At 34.1% G+C, this 15,897-nt stretch overlaps 1 protein-coding gene and 1 pseudogene across 2 annotated transcripts in view; one reads left to right on the forward strand and one right to left on the reverse strand.

Annotated features, from left to right (window-relative positions):
* The window catches only part of LOC121490933, a 59,071-nt pseudogene extending 53,213 nt beyond the window's left edge, over positions 1-5,858 (forward strand).
* LRRTM4 (leucine rich repeat transmembrane neuronal 4) overlaps positions 1-15,897 on the reverse strand; it is a 712,850-nt gene that overhangs the window by 443,536 nt on the left and 253,417 nt on the right. The gene's annotated exons all lie outside the window — the stretch shown is intronic.

Raw genomic sequence — 15,897 nt, forward strand, 5'->3', positions numbered from 1 at the left:
TTCTTTGAAATCTGGTTATTCTAGGGCACTAGAACCAATAATCATTAGATATTCAAATATAATTTTTGAAAATTGACAAAACATTTTATACATACATTATGTAAATATACGTATTTATATATAAATTTATGTATATATAAATGTTATTATATATTTATTATTCATATTTCTTAAAATTATATACATTTAATTTTTTTTATTTGAGTATAATTGACACAAAAATTACATTAGTAACAGTTCTACAATATACTGATTCAACTTCACTATACATTATACTATGCTCACAAGTGTAGCTACCATTTGTCACCATACAATGCTATTATAATATCATTGATTATATTTCCTATGGCATACCTTTTATTCTTGTGACTTATTCATTCCACAACTGTTTTTATAATTATATAAAATACATGTGTATGTATTCATTTGCAAAATAAAACCGTGGACACAAAAAAAGTGTTTTGTGCATAGATACATATTTGTATACATTTGTTGCAAATTAAAATATGAGCATAAAATTAGATTTATATAGTTATTAAGCATGGATATAAAATATTGGTACCAAATAAAGATAATTATTAAAGACCCATATCCAACCAGAATAAAAATGATTACTTTCTATGTCATCAAAACCATACTTCCTAGAAAATCAATTCTAAGTACCATTTGAGACTGAAATCCATGAAGTAAGCTTGAATGTCAAACTTCATATAACTATAATAATATAAGCACTATTAATAGAAAATAGCAAGTAATAAAAAAATCATAATATGAAATTATAGACACATTTAACATTGAATGAGTAAACCCAAAATGAAAAGTTTGATGTATGTGTTTTTAGTTTTGTACAAGTAGGTTATATACTTTGTCTATTTCCATATAGGTAGCAGCCAAAGGAATATGCCCCATTCTCAATTCTGAATTATTGTAATTTTATAAATATTATCTTAATGTATATATAGTAAAAAATTCTCTATAATTCTGAAGAAGTCAGAATTCTGGAGTCTACAGGACTCCAGTTAGTAGAATATAGATTTTTAAAAAAAATACCTTGAAAGCATCTCACAAAGATAAAGGCTTGAAGAAATAGATTTAAATTCTAGTTCTTGCCAACATTCCCACTGCAATGATCAAAGGCTTAGGTCATGTGTGGTAGGATAATATTTATATGTCGTCTGTGGGTTTACCTGTCTCCTTCCACATCCAGAAAGTAGCTGGGCTTTGGGGGTGTTTTTGGCCACAGATTTTGGATGACCAGATAAAAGTTACAAGTACTTCTCTTTTGGGATGCCTGGGTGGCTTAGTGGTTGAGCATCTGCCTTTGGCTCAGGTTGTGATCCCAGAGTCCTGGGATTGAGTCCTGCATTGGGCTCCTTAAAGGGAGCCTGCTTCTCTCTCTGCCTATGTCTCTTAATTCTCTCTCTCTCTCTGTGTCTCTCATACTTCAAAAGTACTTCTTTTTTTGTGCAATTTTAAGCTTATCAAGGAGGATTCCTAGGATTTTGAGGGAAATAGAAGGGAAGGGAGAATAAAGAAACAACTAGAAGGAAAGGACTAAGATTGAGAAGAAGGCTGTGCCCTTGGGAAACCACTGCACCCCAGGGAGAAGGCAAGACATCATGGGAACACAATATCAAACACATGTCTAGAGCTGGTTGTTTGCCAGGCACTCTTTGGAGAACTTTATCTGCATTTATTTATTTAATCCTCACAAAAAACTTCTGAGATCACGTATTATAATATACATTTTACAGATAAAATATGTGAGGCAGAAAGAAGTTATATAATATACAATGTGACACAACTAATAGTAGAGACAATATTTGACTCAAAAGTGTTTGGCCTTACTGTCTGCATTCATCCACTGGACTCTCCCTGCTAAAGGCTGTATGGATACATAGTATCTTATCAGCAAAGCCCTCATTATTATTGCACTAAATAAAGCCCCTGAAGAGTTTGTCTCTTTGAAGGTGATATTTGGGTGCATGGTAATTGTTAGAATATAAGATTTTCTGAGATTAGGGCAGCCCAGGTGGCTCAGCGGTTTAGCGCCACCTTCAGCCCAGGGCCTGATCCTGGGGACCGGGGATCGAGTCCCCTGTTGGGCTGGTCCCCTGCATGGAGCCTGCTTCTCCCTCTGCCTGTGTCTCTGCCTCTCTCTCTCTCTCTGTGTGTGTGTCTCTCATGAATAAATAAATAAAATCTTTAAACAAACAAACAAAAAAGAGAATTTCTGAGATTAAATTTTCCACCAGCCCAGTAGATGGGGGCTTAGAGACATAATTAAGTTAATTTAAAACAAAATTTTTAAATGTCAATATTCCCAATATTCCCTGTCTTTCTGACAGATAATAACATGTAAGAAACTTTGAGGACTTTAGGCAAGATATAATACAGAAACAACTAGACCAGGTGATAGGCCAACAACCCACCAGTCACCAATTCAAGAAAACTACTGGCCTCAAGTATATGAAGCAGATTCCAATACATAGGAACTCTTATTTTAGAATATCTGGGATCAGGGATAAAACGTTTAATAGATAGGAAGTATTTATTTTGATTCAAGTATGGCATTGGGGAAGGTCCTAGATGCCTGAGATGACACAGAATAAGGACCCTGTGTTGGCATATATTGCTCTTACTAAAGCAATGGACTTGCTAGACAAAGAGATTTGGTTTTTTGCTTGTTTTTCTAATAAGCAGGATTAAATGAGGCTCTGAGGTAATCCCTGGGTGGCCAGCGGTTTGGCGCCTGCCTTTGGCCCAGGGCGCAATCCTGGAGACCCAGGATGGAGTCCCACATTGGGCTCCTGGTGCATGGAGCCTGCTTCTCCCTCTGCCTGTGTCTCTGCCTCTCTCTCTCTCTCTCTGTGACTATCATAAATAAATAAAAAATAAATAATAATTAATTAATTAATTAATTAATTAAAAAAAATAAAATAAATGAGACTCGGAGGGAACAGGAGCAATATTTTAACCAACTTCTAATGGTATAACCACAATGGAGACAGAGCAATGTCATGCTTGCTGTTATGACTCCATGGTTGTCTAGCTCCCTAAATTAAGACTCCTCAGATTACAGGGTCTCTGAATTGGAAAAGAAAATTAGAGTGAATATAAACATTTTACGGCCTACTTCATTTGGATATAATTGATTAAGACCCAAACAAACCTAGTCTCTGAGATGATCCTTCTGAAATTTCCATGAAGCACAAATGTAGTAAGTTAGCAAGATTAATTTTTTTTAATTTATTTATTTATGATAGTCACAAAGAGAGAGAGAGAGAGAGAGAGAGAGGCAAAGACACAGGCAGAGGGAGAAGCAGGCTCCATGCACCGGGAGCCCGATGTGGGACTCGATCCCAGGTCTCCAGGATCAGTCCCTGGGCCAAAGGCAGGCGCCAAACCGCTGCGCCACCCAGGGATCCCCCCTAGCAAGATTAAAAAAAAAAATCACTCAAACTAAAAGTAGACAGGCAATTATAGGGAACAGAAAGAATTGAGAACAGGGAAACAAACAAACAAAACATTACCTGTATCTTAGGTGGAGTTGCCCCATTACCTTTCTTTGGAGGGGCTGGCAGGGGATGGCTAGGAAGTGGCTTAAACAGAAATTTGTTTTCTCACAATTCTGGATAACTAGAAGTCAAAGATCAAGGTGTTGGCAAGGTAATTTCTTCTGAGGCCTTTCTCCTTGGCTTGTGCAGGGTCATCTTCTCCTTCTGTATTCATGTGGTCCTCCTCTGTATTGGTCCAGCTCTGGCTTTTAAGTCTTTGAAAAATAGCCCAGAATTTCTTCTGTGCCTGACTATACTCTCCTCATCAATTTCATAGCCTTTGGAAGTCCAAAGGTTTCCCAAGTACCTCTGCTAATGCTAAGGAGACTGCATTTTCCTTGCTTTCTCTGTCTCTTACGTTATTTACTGGCTCTGACACATTGGCCCTAAAATAAAACATAATACTTAGCTCTTGCATTTTCAAACAGACAAAAATGAATCAAATCGATTAATCAAATACCATATGCTGAAAATGTGCTAGAGCCCTACCAGAAGGTCATGACGAGTGTCTCAGAACTATCCATAACCTCCTTGATTCTCTCCATTGCCCCTATCACAAATTACAATTCAGCAATCATTCTTTGTTTCCTGGGCATTTCCCTTAGCTTCTCATGCACAGGTAAAATATTTTTCAAAATAGTTTTCTTTCCAAGAGGAATTCTTCTACCAGCTGTTCACAGAAACAAATGTTTCACCTCAGACAAAAAAAACATGATAATGGATGTAAAAACTGCAATGGAGGGATGAACAGAATATTGGATATTATAGAAACCCACATGAGTAAATTAGATGTCAATTTTAAGAAATCTTTCACAAAATACTTAAGAAAAACATAAATTATGAGAATGAGGAAGACACATGGAAAGTACCCTAAAATACAATTTGCAGTCCAGAGTGCAGTCAAGAACAAGATAAAAATCAATGTCCAAGAAGTAATAAAATGAATTTTTCTGGGGTGAAGGAACACTTGAATCTGGAGATCAAGATGGCTTAAAATCTACCATGCAACATAAATACAAAGAGTACCTCAACTTTGTACATATCCCTGCAGGAAGTCTTAAATGTCAAGGATAAAGAAAAAAAATAAAACAAATTTTTCTAAGTATTTTTAGAGAGACAAACACATATCCAATTCACACTAAGATATATATATATATATATATATATATATATATATATATATATATGACAAACTTTTCTTCTGCCTCAGAAAGCTATAAGACAATTGAATCAACACAATTTGGGGAAGAGGGACACACACACACACACACACACACACATTTATTTATCCTTCAATCTATAGTGCATTAATTGTGGCACCAAAAGTACATTGCCAGAAATACAAGAATTTCATAATGCAATGCAACATTAAAAAGCCAAAACAGCAACCAAAAAATCAAACTGTTAAAGATGTAATCCAGATGATTTAGAAATTAATCACTTAAAATCTTGGTAACAAAATCAAAAGGAATATGCAAAAACCTCTAAAAAATGAGGAAGTACTTTTCTTCTCTTTCCACCAACTACAGTCAAAAGGAAGGTTGTGGTGCTGATGGGCAAGAATGCCCATGATGCACAAGGCCATCTGAAGGCATTTGGAGAACAACCCTGCTCTGGAGAAACTATTGCCTCCCATCAGGGGGAATGTGGGCTCTGTTTTTACCAAGAAGGACCTCACTAAGATCAGGGACATGCTGCTGGCCAAAAAGGTGCCAGCTGTTGCCCACCTTGGTGACTTAGCCCCATGTAAAGTCACTGTGTCAGCCCTGCACACTGGTCTGGTGCCAGAGAAGATTTTCTTCCAGGCTTTAGGCATCACCACTAAAATCTCCAGAGGTGCTACTGAAATCCTGAGTGGTGTGTAAATGTTTGAGGCTGGAGACAAAAGCCAGCAAAAGCATACTGCTAAACATGCTGAACATCTCCTCCTTCTCCTTTGAGGTGATCATACATAGGTGTTTGACAATGGCAGCATCTACAACTCTGAAGTGCTTGACATCACAGAGGAAGCTCCATTCTCACTTCCTGGAAAGTGTCCCCAATGTTGCCAATGTATGTCTGCAGATAGGTTACTAACTGTCACATCAGTGTCCCATTCTACCATCAATAGATGCAAGCAGGTCCTAGCTTTGTCTCTGGAGACTGATTATACCTTCCCACTTGCTGAAAAGGTCAAGGCCTTTTTGGCTGATCCATCTGCATTTGAGGCTGCTGCCCCTGTAGCCACCGCCACTCCAAGGCTAGAGCAAGGATGAGTCAGAAGAGTTGGACAAGGATATGGGATTTGGTCTCTTTCACTAATCACCAAAAAGCAACCAATTCAGCCAACTTTATTTGTGAGACAAGGAAGTAAAGTTTTACTTCTCTTAAATTTTTTTTGCCTAATCCTCCTTTCAATTATGATGGCACAAATAAGTCTGAGTGGTGAGCCAGGACTTTCATCCTTGCAGAATGAGTGGCAAATGGTTGTCTTTTTCTCCTTTGGCATCAGTGGAGACCATGTGAGAACCCTGCACTTCTATCCCTACCTGTTGGTAACAAGGTACCCCTACTTACTCTTGATTGAGGTAGTATCAGTAGATAGGACTTTAGCACTACTCAGTAGTAAAGAGAAGTTACCTCCTCAAGAGTCAAAGGAGGCTGAATAAGGAATCTGAGATTTCACTGTAACCTGGCAGTACCGAGCAGCACTCTCCCTTTGCCTGCCAGATTAGTGTCAAAGGTGGCTAGCTAACACAAGGTTTAAATGAGATCTAAAGTCTTGCACATAGTCCCTAAAATATCTAGGACTTAATTTAAAATTGTTTTGACATACAAAGAGCCAGGAAGACTTAAATGAGAAAAGGTAATCAACAGATGCCAACACTTAAATGATACAAATATTAGAAATATCTGACAAGAATTTGAAATCATTCATCATAAAAATGCCTTTTTGAGAACTTATGAACATATTTGATATAATTTTTTTAAAAAGAAATCCTTAGCAAGGAAATAGAAAATAAAGAACCCTGAGGGAGAACAATAGAAATTATGTAATTTGAACAGAAAAAAATAATTTGGAAAATAATACAAAAATAGGGACTCACAGATCTCTGAGACTATTACAAAAGATCTAACATACATCTTATTAGAGTTCCAGAGGCAGAGTTGGAAAAAGTATTCTAATACTTTTAGAAATAAAGTATTATTTCTATAAAGAAATATTTCTATAACGAATTAAAAGTTGAAAACTTCCCCAAATTAGCAAAAGATATGCATTTAGGAATTTAAGAAACTGAGCAAACCCTAAACAAGATAAACTAATCTTCTGAAAATTAAAGGTAAAAGAAATTTTCATAGCAAACAGAAAAATAACACCGTACCTATAGGGAAAATTTTCTAATGATAGTGAATTCCTGATAAGAATTCATGGAAGCCAAAAGGAAATAGCATGTTTTTAAAGGGCTGAAATAAAAGAACTTCATTCCAGAATACACATCCAAGAATAACAGACTTCAGGAATAAAGAGGAATTCAAGATGGTCTCAGATGATGGAAAATAAAACAGTAAACAAAAAAGAAATAAAAATCAAATGGAATTGTTGCCAGGTGATTTGCCCTCAAAGAATGGCTTACAGAAGTTATCTAAATAGAAAATAAATGATAAAGGAGCAAATTTTGAAACATCAGAAAGGAAGTAAACAACAGAAATCAAAATTATGGGTAAATACAAAGGACTTGCCTTCTCCTATTAAGATTTCTAAATTATACCTGCTGATTGAAGAAAAAAATTATAAAACTGTTTACTCTAGCTCTCAGTGTATATACAGGAAATATGTAAGATAATTATATTATAATTGAGGTAAGGAGGAATAATGTAAGGGTAGAAAAATTTTCAGTACTTTACTGAAGCCAGTCAAATGTTGACACCAGTAGACTGTTATAAGTTATGTAGATTCAATATTAAACCTAAAGCAAATATTTAAAAATTCTACACAAAGAGCTACACTTATAAACATCACAGATAAATTAAAATGGAATTCTAAACAATGTTCAAGTAACCTATAGGAAGAGAAGAAAAAGAAAACACATAAATGAAAAGCAAAGAGAACAAACAGAAAACAAAAAATAAAATGACAGTTATAAGCCCTAAACATATCATTATATGTAAATAATCTAATTACAACAATTAAAAAATAAAGATTGAAAGAGTATATTTAAAATTATGATGCAACTGTATGCTATCTACAAGAACCTCACATAAAATACAGGTTTCCCTCACTATCTAATAGTAGAGTGTTCTTATGAAACCTCTCATAAGACACAACATGGCACAAAGTGAAGAAACAATTATCACTAATTTATATAGAAAGAATTTTCCAGCATTCCAAGACCCCCTAAATAACTTCTCTTTGGCTTTTCTAATGCCTGACGACACAACTTGCTAATGGATGCACAAAAGGAATAAAGATAAGAACAGATGCTTGTGGACACAGTTCAAAGCTACAGAGCCTTGATGCTGAGATGCTGACTATAGTTCCTCGAGAAGGAGTTTGGTGGTGCCACTCTTGTTGCTACTGGTTGGCCCTGCCTCTATAATGGCTCAATGCAAAAGAAACACTGAATACCTTTTTTGTCTTTTTCCATAAGTGAAAATCCTCTTAGGATTTCTTGAGGTTAATGGAAACATGTATTAATGTAGATGTTTCATTAAAGTGAAGTAGCATAATGCAAACTTTCAAAAAGTGGAGAGTAGCTGTATAATGACATATGGGGGTTGAAACTGAAAGTATTTATAAAGAATATGCAAATAACCAAAGGATAAAGGGAATGGCTGTATTAATATACCAGACAAAGTAGACTTTCCAGCAAAGAAAATTACCAGGAACAGAGTAGGTCACTACATAGTGATAAAAGGGCCAATCCACCAATAAAACAACAATACTAAATGTGTATACACCAAACAAGAGAGTTGCAAAATATGCAAAGCAAAACTGGTAGACTGGATGAATAGGCCAATCTAAAATTGTAGTTAACCTTTCCACACCCATCTCTCAAGCAAGCAGTGATAGACAACTAGACATAAAATTAGCAAAAATATAAAAGATATCAACATTGTTATTAACCAACAGGATCTAATATGCATTTATATGATATGCCATCTAATAACAGTAGATTATACATTATGTCCACAGAACATTTACCAAAATAGACCACATCTTAACCATAAAGCAAACTCAAAGAATTTAAATCATATGGAATGTATTCTCTGATGACAGTAGTATCAGAATAGAAAATCAATATTAAAGCAATCACAGGACAACCTCCAAATGCTTGGAAACTAAACACTATATTTCTATGTGATCCAGACCAGGGGAAATATTAAAGGAAATAGAAAAAGAATAAATTTAACAGAGTGAAAGTGAAATCCCACATAGGATGCAGCTAAAGTAGTGATAAAGAAAAATGCATATCATTAAATGCCTATATTAGCAAAAAATAAAAGTCTCAAATCAATAATCTAAGCTGTCACATCAAGCAACTAGAAAAAGAACAAAAATAAGTACAAATCATGCAAAAGGAAGGAAATAATAAACAAAGAAACAAAACCAAGAAACTAATGAAGCAAGAAAACAGAGAAACAATGAAGAAAATCTATAGAACAAAATCTGGCTTTTGGAAAAGATCAGTAAAATTGACAAATCTCTGGTGTAACAGATTAGAAAAAAAAGAGAGAAGACATCAATGTCATGAATAAAATAAAAAATATCTCTATAGCCTCTACTGGTATCAAAGGGATAGTAAGGGAACAATACTAATAACTCTACACAAATTAATTTGACAACATAGATGAAATGGACCAATTCTTGAAAGCACAAATTAACACTACTCAGCCAACATGAAATAGATAAATAATGTAAACTGTTCCATAAATCTTAAGAAATTAAATTGTTTATTTAATAAAATTCTAAAAAAGAAATCTCCAGGCTCAAATAGTTTCATTGGAAAAGTGTACTAAACATTTTAAGAAGAACTAACAAAAATAACAAGAACTAATTTTAAACAAGCTCATGTAAAAAATAGAGGAGGAAAGACTTTCCAACTCATGTGATATAGCTATCAATTAACCTAATCCAAAATCCAGATGACAAAAATGGTAGAAAGAAAGGAAGGAAGAGAGAAGAGGGAAGGAAGGAAGGGAGGTAGGGAGGGAGGAAGGAGGGAAGGATATAGGTAAGGAAGAAACAATAGAACAATATTCTTCATATATATAGACAAAAAAAATCTGAACAAAGCACTAGCAAATAGAATTCAGAAAAACATAAGAAACTAATACATCATAACTAAATGAGTTTATTTTAGGGATGCAAGACTAGATCAATATTTGAAATATAAGAAATATAACCTGTCATATTAAAAGGGTAAAAAAGAAAAACTACATGAAAAATTGCAGGATCTTATCAATGGATGCAGAAAAAGCATTTGGCAAATTTGAATACCCATTCATGATAATCAGTTTTAGAAAACTAGGAATAGAGAGACTTCTATAGATTGCTTTAAAAAAAAAAAAAAAGGAAACTACAAGTAATCTACAGCTCATGGTAAAAGACTGAATGCTTTTTCTCCAAGTTTAGGAATAATACAAGTTTATCCAATCTCACCACTGCTATTCAACATAGAATTGGAAATTATAGCCACCAGGATACAGTTAAGTAAATGAAATAAAGGCATTTAGATTGGAAAAGAAGAAATTATTTCTATTTGCAGATGACCTGACTGCCTACGTGGAAAATCCCCCAAATAAATGTACAAAACAGTTGTACATTTATATACATATATATAAACTCCTGAACTCACATATAAATATAAGTATATATATGTTATACATTTATATATAAAATTTCTGAATTCACATATGAATATATCATATATAAATGTGCGTTCAGAAATGAAACATAGTACAACATAAATATTTTAAAGTCAATGACATTTTTATATATACTAGTAATGAATGCATCAAGATCAAAACTGAAAATGTAATACGAGTTCCAAACCCACCAAAAAAGGGTAATACCTACGTATACATCTAATAAAATATGTACAACACTGATATGTTGTAAATTACAAAATGCTGATGAAATCAAAGAAGATCTAGTTATATGGAGACACATAACATGGTCGTGTATTAGAAGACTGAACACAGGAAAGACATCAATTTTCTGCAAATTGTCATACATATACAACATGATTCCTATGAAATCCTAGCAAGATATTTTGTAGGCATATATAAGATTATCCTAAAGTTTATGTAGAAAGGTAAAAGAATTAAAATACCTATAAAACTTCTGAAAAATATAATAAAGTGGTAGGAATTACTAGTCCATGTGATTTGAAGATTTATTATAAGACATAATATCAGGACTATGGTATTAGTAAAGGCATAGACACATAGATCAAAAGAACAGGATAGAGAATCCAGATACACACAGAATTACAGCCAACAGATTTTTCGACAAAGGGAAAAAACAATTCAGTGGAGGAAAAATAGCCTTTCAACAAATTCTGCTGGAGCAATATGACACCCATAGGCAGAAAAATAAATCTCAATCTAAGCCTCACAATTTACACTATTTTTTGGAATTTATTTAATTCCAAATAGATGGTAGATTTAAATAAAAAGTGTAAAACTATAGCACTTCTTGAAAACACTGAAGAAAATCTTTGGGACTTCAAACTGGTAAAGAGTTTTTAAACATGACACCAAAAAGATGTCCATAAAAGAAAAAAAAAAAAAAAGATGAACTGGACTTCATCAAAATTGAAAACTTTTACTTGTGAAAGACCCTGTCAAACAGGATGAAAAGATGAATTATAGACTAGAAGAAAATATTTGCAAAGCACGTATCTGATGAATGATTTGGATCAAGAATTTATAATGAACTCACAAAACACAACAGGAAAAAAAAACTAATTAGAAAATGGGCAAAGATTTTTCCCTGAAGAAGATAAATGGATGGTATATAAGCATGTAAGATGTTTCATATCAATAGTCATTTAGGGAAATGCTAATTAACAGCACAATGAGACATCACTACACACCTACTGGAATAGCTAAAATTAAAAATAGTGACAACATGAAACACTGGTGAGACTATGAAGAAATTCAATCTCAGGGCACCTGGGTGACTCAGTCAGTTAAGAGCCCAACTTTTGATTTCGGCTTAGGTCATGACCTCAGGGTCTTAAGACTGAGCCTCGCTTCAGACTCTGCATTTAGGATGAGTTCATTTGTAATTCTCTCTCTCTCTCCTCTGCCCCTTCCTCTACTTGTACTCTCTCTCTCTCTCTCTCAAGTAAATAAATAAATAAATAAATAAACACATAAATAAATAAAATCTTAACAAAACAAAACAATCCCTCACACTGTTGCTAAAAATGTAAAATGGCAGAGTTGCTATGAAAAATAGCTAGGCAGTTTATTAAAAAAATAAACTATACATTACCATACAACAGATCAATTGCATTTCTGGGCATTTATCCCAGTGAAATAAAAACTTGTATCTACACAAAAACCTGTGCATAAATTTTTTATGGCAACTTTCTTTGTAACTGCCCCAAATTGAAACAACAAAAATGTTACTTAACATGTCTATTAATAAACAAAATGTAGTATCTACATATCATGGATTACTATTAATCAATAAAAAGGAAAAAACTATCAATATATGCAGCAACTTGGATCATTCTCAAGATCACTGTCCTGAGTGGAAAAAAAAAAAAAAGCCAGTCTCTAAGGGTCATATACTGTATAAACCCATTTACCCATAATAAACCCATAATATTCTCAAAACAAAGTTACAGAGTTGTAGAACTGACTAATTGTTGGCAGGGTTTAATGAACAAAGCAGTAAGGGTTTAGGGATTTGTATATGGCCATAAAAGGGTAGCAGAATGGGAATCTTCATGGCAAAGTAGTTCCATATGTTCTGCATTGAAGTAGTAGTTTCACGAATACACACGTGATAAAATGTCATACAACTATACTTACATTTTATGGTGTTAACAGTTTCTTGGTTTGCTATTGCACTGTAGCCATGTAAGATGCAACCTTTGGGAGAAACTGGATGAATGGTACCTGAAAACTCTCTGTGTGGTCTTTGCAACTTCCTGTGAATCCATAATTATTCAAAATAAGAAGTTGGCAACAACAAAAAAAAAAGAGACCAAAAATAACTAAATAAGAAAAACACAAGGCATTGAGACAGTAAGCCATAAACTTCTGGTATTACTATCAAATTATTGTTTATATTGTATTAAGGAATAATATCAAAAACTTAAATATAAGACAAGTGGATGGTTGCATGTACCTCTATCTTCACTTTTTATTTTTTTATTTTTTTAAGATTTTATTTATTTATTCATGAGAGACACAGAGAGAGAGGCAGAGACACAGGCAGAGGGAGAAGCAGGCTCCTGGCAGGGAACCCCATGTGGGACTTGATCCCAGAACTCCAGGATCATGCCATGAGCCAAAGGCAGCGCCTCAACTGCTGAGCCACCCAGGCGTCCCTATCCTCACTTTTTAATACATAAATTCCATAACTCAAACAGTTCAGTAGGACTTTCACTGAAATATCAAACTCTGATAAGGTCTACCTAGAAAAATAATATAGGCAGTATTTGCAACAAGATATGGGGCAGAAACCAAACAACAACAATAACAACAAAAATAAAGATGTAGAACATTAGGAAGTTGAAGAAAGGTCACTGGAAGAGCAGGGAAGATAGATTTTACTAGAAGACATCACGACACACAAAATTACTGTAGATTTAGATTACAAATTTAGATTTGTACATGATTGATCAGAAATAAGCACAGAGATATTGGAGCTAATTAGAAAGTCTAAAAACAAACAAAAACTTAAAAATAATTTGGTATCCTCTAAAGTACTAATAGCAGTGACAAAATATGCCAAAAGTCAAGAATATGGTTTAGGAACCAAGTAAGCTTAGACGTGGATCCTTGTTCTTACATTAACTGGCTAGGTGACATTCATTCAACAGCAATTTCTCGAGGGTTACCTATGTTTCAAGGGTTATGTACCACATTGATGAAGCAATAATAATCAAAGTAGAATTATTCCATCTTGTAAGGGAAATGTAAGAAGGATACAGACAAATAAACAAATCAGTTATGCAGTGATAAAATCCTCTACAGCAAATATGGGGAGAATGGAGGTTAATAGATAAGAGACCAGATCATAATAAAAGAGAGCAGCAGTGTAGAGTGTGCTTCAGATCCATTCTCCCTCTCCTTCAGCCCCTCCTGCTTATGTGCTCTCTCTGTCAAATAAGTAAATCTAAAACAAACAAACAAAAATATATTTTTAAAAATGAGAGCACCATTTCTGAAGAAAGTGATCCCTGAAGTTACATATGAAGGATGAGTAAGAGTGGTTTAGATGAAGACCCAGGAATGGAGAGAAGTGGGTAAAGATTATAAATGTGACTCGATACAGATGGCACATCATTTGGAGGATGGAAAGGAAATAATTTATTCAATGTTGCTTTAGTCAGCTTACTTTTCATCCTTTCCATGTGTAACACCTATATGTTTGATGAACAAAGAGGTTCAATAGAACAGCCCACATTAAGAGCCCTGTAGGTCAAAATAGACTTATAACTCTATAGTTAATTATTGTGAATACAAAACAAAACACAGAAAGGAAAGGAGAGGGCATTCTATTTGGTGAAACAAGCAAAAGTTCCATGTCAGGAGGCTTAAGATTAAAAGATCAGCCTAATAGATCACAGGGTGGCTTTTAGTACTAGGACAAAATTCTGTAGGAAAGGTTTATAAAAGTCTGTTACATTTTTAATAGAGAAATAATATTTCTAGAATTTACACAATATTCAGATTTACAAATGTGTGGGTCACAGCAGATTACAGAGGTAAAGCATACAATCATCTGAAATTTCCTAAAAGAGTTTGAAGAGATTGAAAACATGAACAAAACACAAGTGTATATGATAATTCCCTCCAGGTTTCCTACCTTAGATTCTCCTTACCACATGAGCTATAATTAGAGATTAAAACTGGGGTGTCTGGATGGCTTAGTAGGTAGGGTATGTGATTCTCGGTCTCAGGGTCATGAGTTCGAGCCCCCCACTGGGGGTAAAGATGATTTAAGTGCATTAATTAATTAATTAATATAAAGATAAAGAGATTGGAAGAAATTGTGTTTATATGATTTTGTGTGTTGAATGGTGGCTTTTAGTACAGAATTATATGCAATCTATATACCAGGGATCAGAATATATCCTATGAAAGTGAGTTTTAATGTTTAGTTATGATTCATAACAATGCTACACAAACGGGTAGCAGTATTTAGATATTAAACCACTTGTCAAAATTTGCCCATATGTTTTTCTAATAGCCATTAACTACCACATCATGAAAGAGATTCTAATTTGTCATCATTTAGTTTCTGATGTTAGTAAGAAAGGTAAATATAAACTCAGCTTGTACCAAGAAGCAAAAGCTAATTCAACTATACTCAGAGACACAGATGCAATAAGTGCATGTCAAAACATAGCATTTTCATAGGCAATTGGGCATTTACATTTCTGAGTGGGTTTTTAGAATTGTAATTATCCAATTTAGAAGGCAAGAGGGCAATTTCCTTATGAAAATAAAGCCTTATCAAGCCTGATCAAAATGCAGTTGGGACCTTATACTAATTGATGACACTGGAATTGGAGACAATCTTAAAGTAATGATTGCAGGAGATGAACCATGGAATAACTTGCACTTTTCCCCATCACTAGGCAATAACTTTAAAATAATAATTTCCTACATTCACACATATAGTCATTTCATATTTCTTCTTACTATTTCCAATGATAGGTCTTCAGCAGGTGAAAATTGGGGGAAGCATGAATATTGTTTTTAGTCCACGGGAAATGGTGGTAAATTTAAATCTGTATTGGGTTTCACAGTTCCTCTAGAGAAGGGATTGAAAGTATTTTGAGTATCAAAGATTAAGTAGTGTTGATAAAAACAGTGTACTCAAATATTTGGAAGTAGTAATAAAAATAGATAAAAGTAAGCCAAGGAATAGTTTTAAAATGAGGAAATATGAACCAAAGGTGAAGTTATTCCTCACCAAATATTCCATTTTTTCCCTACATTTTCCAATCTTCATGCAGATGGCAATTGTCATATGACAAATTCTAGTCAATGGGCAGTGAGGAAAGTAATATGTCATTTCTAGACTAAGACAGTGACATTCTCATATGGGATTATTCAGAATATCTTTTCTTGTTCCAGTGAATTTGGAAATTTGTTTAAGTTGATGGTG

Source organism: Vulpes lagopus, chromosome 5 (assembly GCF_018345385.1).
Source record: "Vulpes lagopus strain Blue_001 chromosome 5, ASM1834538v1, whole genome shotgun sequence".
Lineage (NCBI taxonomy): Eukaryota > Metazoa > Chordata > Mammalia > Carnivora > Canidae > Vulpes > Vulpes lagopus.